Raw genomic sequence first — 10,146 nt, 5'->3', positions numbered from 1 at the left:
ACTCTGAGCCAATATACTTTATTAAAGGAACCTAGACCCTTCTAATGAAGTGGACTCCTGATCTTCCTCATGGTCTGAGACATCCCCTCCTTCCAGTACCTTCTTAAGGCTTAATACCAGATCTAAATATTCTAATGCAGCTATAGGAAATAAAGAATATCATTACTTGACATATGACACTTAAGCTACAATAAAAAATAATGTCTCAGCAGAGTCACAAGTTGGGTAAAGCAGGGAATATTTCTGCTGATTAGATGGTCACAAGATGGATAAGTTTTTCCTTAGGTTGGGCAAGAGAAGATGGTATGGGTTATACACATGATCCAAGAACATATCAGGGATGATTTAATATACACATACTGCCCATGCTTGGTTTGGTCATGGAATTGTAAAATAGAATGGAGATAACCATATCAGCATTCTTGTGGTTACAAAAGTAAGCTCCAAAGCTGATAAACAAGTAGTGAACATTACATTAAAGTTTGAGGCCTATTATAAGTTTGAGGCCCTTCTATTAGAACCTATATTCCTATGTAATTTATACAAAATATGGGTTAATACACTATTTATCCTTATATCTATTAATAGATGACTGACTAAATATGTATCCTAGATGAGCATAGTAAATTATTTGCAATAATTACCCCTTATATGTAATGCTGGAGAACCTGAGGGAAGATAGAAATTAGAGAGTTTTTAATATTTTTATTTGAGAGGGAGAGATTGTGCTTGGGGCATGTTGCTCCTAGGGCTGATGTCTCATAGCATCCAGCAGCAAATGAGAGTTCTCAATGACATATATATATATATAAAAGCTCTGGTAGATGGACAAATGCAGGGGGTGGAGTCCAAAATCTGGTGATCAGGAATCTCCAGGCAGGGACCATCAATGTAGTTCTGACAAGTTGGAGATAGGACCATAAATTCTTACAAATTGGGAGGACTTAAGGGGTGGTCAACTAGAGCCAGGAAGTCTGAAACTTAGAGATATAGACAATGCCAATTAGGTATCTGAGATAGGACATCTGGAGTCTTATCTTCTGGAATGTCAGATCTCCATAATCCTAATTATCTCAGTTCTAATGAGCAAAAAAGGGAAGTTACAGCCAGCGGGATTGAGGCAGAACAATTCAAGGAAACTGAGGCAGAACAATTCAGGGAAACTGAGGCAGAACAATTCAGGGAAACTGAGGCAGAACAATTCGGGGAAACTGAGGCAGGACAATAAAAGGGAACTGTGGCACAACATATAGAATCATAATGAACTATAGAGTTTAAGTAGGGGTCAGGTAAAGAACCAAGACCTATGAGAACAGAACTGCATATTGTCCTAGGAAAGAAATGGCCCAAGGCCTCTATTGGGATTATACAAAGTTTGAGAGAGACAAAGTTTCTGGATAATAACCATTTTATTAATCATGTTAGCAGATAAGACAAGGGGTCAGGGGCACTCTTGAATACAAAAGATCCCTCATGGGGGATCTTTGAATATAAGTGGCTTGAAGGATGTTGATGCTAACCAGAGAAAGAGGTAAGTTAGGATAAAGTAGAAGCCTTGGTGATCAGGTTCTGAATGTCGAGTTTGCTAGAGAGAAACTAAAGAACTGATGCCTGAGGCAAGCAGGAAGAAAGTGCTAATAGAGATCATAGGCCTATGATCCTATCTGAGGAGGTCTTCCAGTTAGAAATCCAAGTTATGCCAAACCCCTGAGACCTATCCTTATCTGTCCTGTCAGAAATCCCACTCATCTCCCTGATATTAAATTCTCCCTGTTAATGAACTTATGGACCTTATGGATCTTATGGCTGCTGCTCTCCTTTGGGTCAGTTTGCCATAGTACTCTGCCTCCCAGTATCTTAATCCTTATCCCTCCATGCTGTATCTCCCCTAACTCCACTATGCTTCTTAACCCTAATTCTCCCACTTATGGCTATTTTATAATTCAAGATAATGAAGGTGTTTGGTCATAAAGATTATTAGTAGGGCAAGAATGTCCCTGCTCAGGGAGGGAAGGGTCCCTTATCTGTAGGATCCTTTGAGTAGAGTAAGCTGAACAAGCAGGAATTTAGCCTCACTTTATATATGTGATAAAGTTGTCAATGAGAATAGGATGGACTTGGCTAGAGTTCACAATGATGAGGTTCTGAGCAGGGCAGAGAGTTGTGGGAATCCCCTTCTGGTTGGTGCAAATCCTTCGTAAATGAATTTATGAACCCGAAAAGTTAGACTGGCAAAAGAAGCTTATTGGCACCTGGCGTAAGGAATTTAGCCTTTGCTAGGAAGACTGACTTCCAAGTGGCAAGATCCGGCAGAGAAGTAAAGGTCTAGCAGAGAAATCCTCTAGCAGAGAAAGAGAAAGTTTCTAGCAGAGAAATACCTATAGAAAGGTAAAGAGGGGGAAGGTGCTGTTAGGGAAATGTGTGAGAGAGACAAAGAGAGGCTACATTGAAAAAGAATGTCTTTTCAGCAGGCAGAGAGGGCAAAAGAAGGAATCATGCTAGGCCAAGGGACCTCTCTTGGCACAGCTGCCTGTGATGGTTCAAGGACACTGGGCAGATATGTGGGGAACAGACATAATCAGAGTGTGAAAATAACTTTGTTGGACTTGGGAGGGGTGAATTTAAAATCCATTTTATTAAGTAACTGCAGGTGTTGTATAAAATAGACACACCTTACCAAAAAGAGAGCAAGCACTTTTATACCTGTTCAACTGTCAAGTCCCCTCTCTATTTCCCCATTGGCTGATTACTATAGATTATACAACCTCCCAGTCAGCCTTGTTCATACTTCCCCTTGGTATGTTTTCCTTTCCACCATATACATTGTGTGACCATTAAAATGAGCCCTGACATCCTGTTTTGCTTAATTTCTCCTGCTGGTTAGTACTTTAGTTTAGTAAAATTAAATCCTTTTATGGAAACAAAGTCTGCTTTGTATCTCTCAACAGGACAAGAAAGGGAAAGGCTGGTTCAAGGACAGAAACATAGCATTCCTTCCTTCTTCCTCCTCTCCTTTCTCTCTCCTACCTTTTTTTTTTTCCTTCCCTCCCTCCTTCTTCCCTCCTTCCTTTCTTCTTCCCCTCTCCTCCCCTCTTTTCCTCTCCCATTTTTCTTCCTTCTTCCTCCCTCCCTCTTTCCTTCTTTCATTCTTCCCTCTTTCCCTCCCTCCTTCCTTCCTGTTTACAGGCGAGATTTCTTTCTTAAGGACCAAGCTTTAAACCCGAATCACTCTAGCTCTCCTAGATTGGCCAAGTCAAACCTATTTGATCATTGTTTGGATCCTGAATAACAATTCTTTCTGTTCTACCAGAAATCATGAGGATTTTCCCCTCCCAGACTGATTTTTTTGGTGTGTGTAACTAGTTAAAACAGGCTATTCTTTGTTTCATTTCTTTCTTACCTATCCTTAATCAGTGAATGGGTGCCAGTCAAAATGAGACTTGTAAAAAGACTTTCACTTAGAAAGGCCAAGGTCCCTCACTGCATCTGGGACAATCTCCAGTCATCCTGATCTATATCTGATCACTGGAGCCAGATGGTTCTGGAAGAAAGCGTGAGGCTGGTGACTTTGCACAGCCCTCAATCACTTAAATCCAACTCATTTGCATCTCATGACATCACCTTCCTGATGGCATGGTTCTCTTCCAGACTAATGGACAAACAACAACAGTACTCAGGGTCACACTTTCCGACAGGATGACAAAGCCAAACAAAGATCTCTCTTGGTAGTGGAGGTCTCAGCTGTAGCAACAGCGGTAGCTGTCTCTCCATGCTTTCACCTGGAGACTTTTTGTTAGTGTCTTTTTGTTTGTGTGGTTGATTTGGAGAGGGTGGAGAGGCTGTTGAGTATTGAGCCAAGAGCTAGGAACAGAGACAGACAACATAGATACTGTATAGTAAAGGTAACAAAATTGTTTTTAGGGAATGTGGCTTTTTTTCCCCAGAATTCTTTGAATTTGCTTAATGTGAATTTACATAAAGCTAGAACTGTCTGTTGGGCAACTAGGTGATGAAATGGATAGAGCATGGTACTTGGAATCAGGAACATTTATCTATATGAATTCAAATCAAGTCTCAAATACTAGTGTGATCTTATTCCTATTTGCCTCAGTTTCTTTATCTGTGAAGTGAGCTGGAACAGTTGGGGGTGTGAAACTGTGTTCTCTTTTAATCTGTAAAATTAACACTCTGAAATTCTGTCCCCTTTGATTCCTGACACCCTCTCACCGGCACCCCAAACTCCAGAGAGTCTATGACAGCATATCCTCCTGGCTAAGCCATTTCTAAGGCAAATCACCTCCATTAATAGCCGAATCTCCATTCAAATTCAGGCTGAAAAAAGTCTTCAAAGCAATTTCAATCCGATGAGAAGACATTCTCTTCTCAGTTCCAGCCTCCATTTCTTTAATAGGACTTTGCCATTGAAGAAATCAATTTTTTCTAACAAAGCTGACTTCTCATCCAATAATAAACTTCCATTTTTGCCACCTAAAACTCATCAGGTTTGTGAATTTTTTGTCATGAAGAACCTTCACCTCCCATCAAAAGGGGATTTCCACAACTCTCTGATTGCCACTAGAACCCCACCAAAACTACTCCAATGTCTGCCAAGAAAATCCCAAATGGAAGTAGAGCACAATTGAGCTGACTCAGCAATTACAAAGCACTATCTATGGAGAGAACTAACTAATCTAATCTTTCAGTGATGATTGTTAGGGGGAGGAGCTGAGATAATACTTATCCCCACCTCCTTATATGTAAATTGTTCTACTGTTTATCAAAGCAGGCTGACACTTGGATTTTGCACTTATCGAGAGCTTGGAACAATTTTTAAAATTAATTATATCCCCAGAACTTAGCATAGTACCTGGTACTTTGTAGGTGCTTAATAAATGTTTATTGGATTGAATTAGAAAAGCATTCAAAGATACAGATTAAATCTTTCCTCTGATTGCTTCTACCAACTGTGCCCCACCTCTCATACAGGCAAGGCTCTGAATTTTACCAGTGAGAAGAATTCCACCAATGGGGCTTTAGGTTTGGGTTAAGTAAAAAATAAAACTAAAAAAAAAAAAAAAAATCAAAATCAAAACAGGCTTATTTGTGTACACACACACACACACACACACACATACACACACACACATATTCCATAATTATGGACCATAATGAAACAAAACTAATAATAAATGATGATACAATGAAGAAAAAGTATAGGACTTCATAGAAACTTTTAAAAGATATGCTAAACAAAGACTTCCTAAATAACAATTACATAAATCTAATAAGTTATCTAAATGAGATAAAATAGGAACTTTAAAAAAAAACATTTGCAGCTAATATGTTTGGAAAATCAAATGGTCAAATCTTGGTCCATCTAATTCTAAGTATTTCTCCAGTTTTCTTTGATTGCTTTGTTTGATTCTGATTGTTAAAGTCTAAAGATTTGAAGGTAAACCTTTGATTTACTTTACCTCACTTGTCTTTTTTGTGTTGATGTTTACTTTGTTTGTAAAAGAACTTTTAAAGCTATGAAAATGAATGGCATATGCGATTGATTATTCTGCATATATTGTGGTGTATTTTCATTAAGATATGCATATTTGGTTTTTAAGTGCTCTGAAGTTTGGAAACCAATTTGATTTTTGATAGGAATGAAACAATGATAGAGAAGTTGGAGATTATTTAGTTCAAATCGAATCCCAGAGGGTAAAATAACTTGTTTGCAAGTTATTGCAGAGTCAGAATTAAATTCAATTATTTTGACTCCAAGTCAAAATTCTTCTAGTTAATAAATTAATCATAGAATTTATATTTGACTATTATGGAATTAAAAAACATGATTAGTGTTCTCAGATAAGGTAAAAGGAAAAATAATTAACCTGTAAGTAGATCTAGAACCAGGTCTTAGTTTCAGTACTTGTCATGTATGACTTTGGGCTAGTCACTTAAATTTGTTAATTAATTAACAATTAATTAAATTAATTAATTTTCATTTAAATATTTTAGCATCTGTTTTCTCATCTATAAAATAAGGGAGTTCATCTGGATGAATTTCATTAGGCTTTTTAACTCTAACACATTGTAATTTGGAGGAAACTATATTTACAAGTTTCTGAACTATATTTGGAATTGAGACCTAAGTTTCATTACTACTTTAAATATTTACTAGCCATGCAAGATGGACATATCATTTAATTTTTCAGTATCTGTTTCCTCATCTGTAAAATGTGTATGAAACTATCTCACCTATTTATTTTACATCTATTTGTTCTTATGAACATTATGAACATGATATTGATGGGGATTGAGGTCCCTTTTGAATTCCAATGATATCCGGACTTTCCCAGCCCCCACCGGATCTGAGCTAACTTGGGCTTTCTCAGCCCCCCACTATCTGCTCAGGTTTCTACAACCCCCACAGCTTCTTCCTTATCTAAAAACCTACTGAATTCTATTCAATGCCAACCCTGGCAGAAACCAGCCAGGAGCCTGGGACTCCACCCACCTTCAAGATTATAAAGAGGGGAACCCTGGAAGTCCACTCCTTGCAGGAGCCCTAAAACATGGTATCCTTCTGGCCATGTAAGGGTTCCTGTCCGCCAGGGGACCACATCTGGCCCTGGCATTTTTCTACCTTTACCCTTACTTCCAAACTCCTATAATAAACCTTTTTTTTTTTTTTTTTTTTTTTTTTTTTTAAATCAATCTAGGTTTTCGGGCCTGTAAATTCCTTTACAGGGTACTCTGCGCACTAGACTATCCTTGTGTCGAACCAAAAGGGGTTCCCCCTTTCCTAACTCTCATCAATATTACATATCTATTTGTTCTTATGAAAGGAACAAAAAAAAAAAAAAAAAAAAAAAAGAAAGAAAGAAAAAGAAGATACTATAAAGTAGCCATTACAAATGTCAGTAATTGTTGTTGCAGAAAGAGTTTAATGCCATTGAATGATGCAAAGGGCCAGAACTCTGGAGAAGTATACTTGAAACAAGGATACTTACAATAAGGTGTTAATTCAGGGGAATTGATAGATGATGGTAGTACACATATACTTATTACTTAGCATGGTGATGTAATGTGGTGATATAATGGTTCTCTAGTTCACACATACATAGTGTGCTGTAATGATATAATCATACCAAGGTATGTAAGGGCTGAGAAGGACTGGAAATCTCCTGGCTCTCCTGCCTTCATCACTTCACCTAAAGACTCCGAAGGACTTCCAGAATGCTAGCCTGAACATTACAGAATTATAGCTGAAACCTTAAGTTTTTGTCTCCCTCGTTAGAATAGAAACTCCTTGAAGACTGAATACAGATCAAAGCATAGTATTTTCACCTTTGTTGTTGTTTGCTTGTTTTTTTTTTTTCTTCTCATGTTTTTTTTTTCTTTTGATATGATTTTTTTTCCAGCATAACAAATATGGAAATATGTTTAGAAGAATTGCACATTTAATCCATATTGGATTGATTGCTGTTTTGGGGAAGAGGTAGGGGAAGGAGAAAAATTTAGAACAAGAGGTCTTGCAAAGGTGAATGTTGGAAACTATCTTTGTATGTATTTAGAAAAATGAAATACTACTAAAAAAATAATGAGACCTTAAGAGGGACTTTCTTGCTTTTCTTTCAGTATTCAGCAAATAGTGATGCTATGTGGCCCAGTGGATAAGAACATTGTAGTTTATTAGTAGTAGTTGTAAAACTTAAATTACCTGTGTGATTTTAAGGAAGTTATATAACCTTTGGCAGCCTTAGTTACTTTATTTCTAAAAGGGGATAGGTTATTATAAGGATCAAATGGGATATTATTGGGATCACATGGAATTTGATTTTAAAAATTTAAATAGATTTTATCTGCTTTTTTAAAATAGATTTTGACTTTCCAGGGATTTTAGATGATAATGATAGAATCAGACCCCTTCTTTTTATAGATGAGGAAACCAACGCCCCAAGGCAGTGTATAGAGCATGGGGCTTGGAGTAAGAAAGAGCAGCTTTTGAATCTAGCCAGAGATATTTATTAGTTCTGTGACTATGGGCAAATCACCTCTGGTCGTGTTTCCTCGGCTGTAAAATGAAGAGAATGGTATCACTACCTTCCAGGGTTATTGCGAAGATTAAATGAGATAATATATGGAAATGCTTTGTAAATCTGTAAGTACTATATAAAGGCTAGCTGTCATTACTTAGCTTACTTTATTCATAGATTTAGACTTGTAAGGAGCTCAGATGGCGTGGAATCCATCGCCTTCGTTTTATAGATGAGGACACCCTGAGAAAGACTACGTGACTTTGTCTAAGGTCACACAACTGGTTTGAAGTAGGATCTGAACCCAGGTCTTTCAGACTTTTGAGTTCAACCCTTTATCCACTACGTTACATCTCCTTCAACTAACCATTCTTAAAACTCATTCATCCATTCAATATTCATCCATCTTTTTTTTTTTTTTATTCATTTTTCCAAATTATCCCCTCCCTCCCTCCACTCCCTCCCCCCATGACAGGCAATCCCATACATTTTACATGTGTTACAATATAACCTAGATACAATATATGTGTGTAAATACCATTTTCTTGTTGCACATTAATTATTAGCTTCCGAAGGTATCATCTTTTTTTATAATTCATTTTTAAAGTTTTTATTAAAAATTTTTTTTGAGTTCAAAATTCCCTTTCTCACTTGATCTCCTTCCCTACCTGAGAAGATAAGCAACAGGATGTCAACAATACAAATGAAATCATGCAAAACATATTTCTCTATTAGCCACATAGCAGGAAAAGTAAGAACAACAGAGTGAAAAAGCGTATTTAAAGTGCATTTGGAGTTCATCAGTTGTCTCTGCAGGTGGATCGTGTCGGACCATCCTCTGGCTCAGAGTAGCTGAGACTTTCAGTTACTCACTGTTACAGTATTCTGTGATTGTGTACAATGTTCTCCTGATTCGCCTCGTCATCTAATGGCACAGTAATAATCTATCCCAATAATCTATCACATGTAGTTGAGTCACCCCTGAATTGATGTTTTCTGTAGCTCAGCAGATCAGCAACCCTGAAGGCTTGAATTCAGGCAACTGCCCCTCCCCCCAACTTTGTACCCTGGGTACCCACAACACGCCAGACTCCCAGACTGTTTTGAGTACGGAGGTATTGAATGGGTAGAAAAAAAAAAAGATCTGGCATATGATTGGGTGTGGTCGGTAGAGCCCGCCTCTCACTTCGCCATCAACCAATGATCCAGCTCCCTCGAAGGACGACTGTCATGTACTCCTCCCCGTCTCCTCCCCAGCGTGGCGTGATGTTGGGGCGGGGAGGGGGAAAACTAAAACTTCCTGTCCCGCGCTCAAACAGCTTCCGGCGGGAGCCGGAAGCCCCGCTTCTGGACAGACTCGGGGACTGGGGACTGCTGGCCGCCCAGGACAAGAAGGTGAGAGCGTGGATTAACTGCGTCCGGTCCAAGTCAGCACCGGGTGACGACCGCGCAGCGGGGTGCAGCCTGCGCGGAGGCGGAAGGTGTAGCTCCGGGTCTCTGAAGGGAAAGTGGGAGGGGAAAGGGAAGCTGCCCTCCGGAGACTTCTTTCCCTGGAGTCAGCCCCGCTCCAGGTGGGGGGGCCTCTTGTCCGAGGCCGCCGGGGCTACAGTCTTAGGCTTGGGGCCTCCTCCTCCGGAGGGCCCAGGAGCGTCCTTAAGCCCCGGGATGTCCGAGATCTCCGATGGGGTCTCTAGGGCGAACGCTGGCTTACTGTGTGGGGCGCACCCGGCCTCCCCCTCCCCCGAGCTAAGCTGCTTGTCCGAGGGCTCTGGGAAAAATGGAGGCCTCGGGTGGCTTTCCTCGCCTGGCAGAGGCCGCGTCCAGCCTGGACATGTCATCCCACGCTGTCTTCAACTCCCCCGTTCTTGCTGAGGGTCCACCGAGGGGAGATTCGTGCTAGAGGGAGGGTGAGCCGGCTGACTGCAGCTGCCCATCATTCCGGGAACGGGAAAGGAAGGGGCAAGGATGGCTGAAGGCTAAAATCTTTTTCCAGAATTTTGGACTAATCGCCCCCCCCCCTTCATTTAATTCTTTCGAACTCAACAGGACCATAGTGAGTTTTGTTCCTCCTCAAACAAGAAAAAAAAGAGATACTTTTAAATTTTTGTTAAAAGAA

The 10,146-nt window shown here is 39.7% G+C and overlaps 1 protein-coding gene across 7 annotated transcripts in view; it reads left to right on the top strand.

Moving 5' to 3' along the window:
* The first annotated feature begins 9,344 nt into the window (after positions 1 to 9,344).
* Positions 9,345 to 10,146, top strand: part of ZNF410 (zinc finger protein 410) — a 32,911-nt gene continuing 32,109 nt past the window's right edge. For 4 of the 7 annotated variants that reach the window (XM_074290045.1, XM_074290044.1, XM_074290051.1 and 1 more), the window contains exon 1: positions 9,345 to 9,425. The gene's annotated coding sequence lies outside the window, so the exon portion shown is untranslated. The remainder of the gene's footprint in view (positions 9,426 to 10,146) is intronic. The other 3 variants (XM_074290046.1, XM_074290043.1, XM_074290048.1) reach the window with 1 other exon arrangement.

Source organism: Sminthopsis crassicaudata, chromosome 2 (genome assembly GCF_048593235.1).
Source record: "Sminthopsis crassicaudata isolate SCR6 chromosome 2, ASM4859323v1, whole genome shotgun sequence".
NCBI lineage: Eukaryota > Metazoa > Chordata > Mammalia > Dasyuromorphia > Dasyuridae > Sminthopsis > Sminthopsis crassicaudata.
The sequence above is the reverse complement of the archived record's forward strand: the minus strand, read 5'-3'. Positions and strand labels throughout refer to the sequence as shown.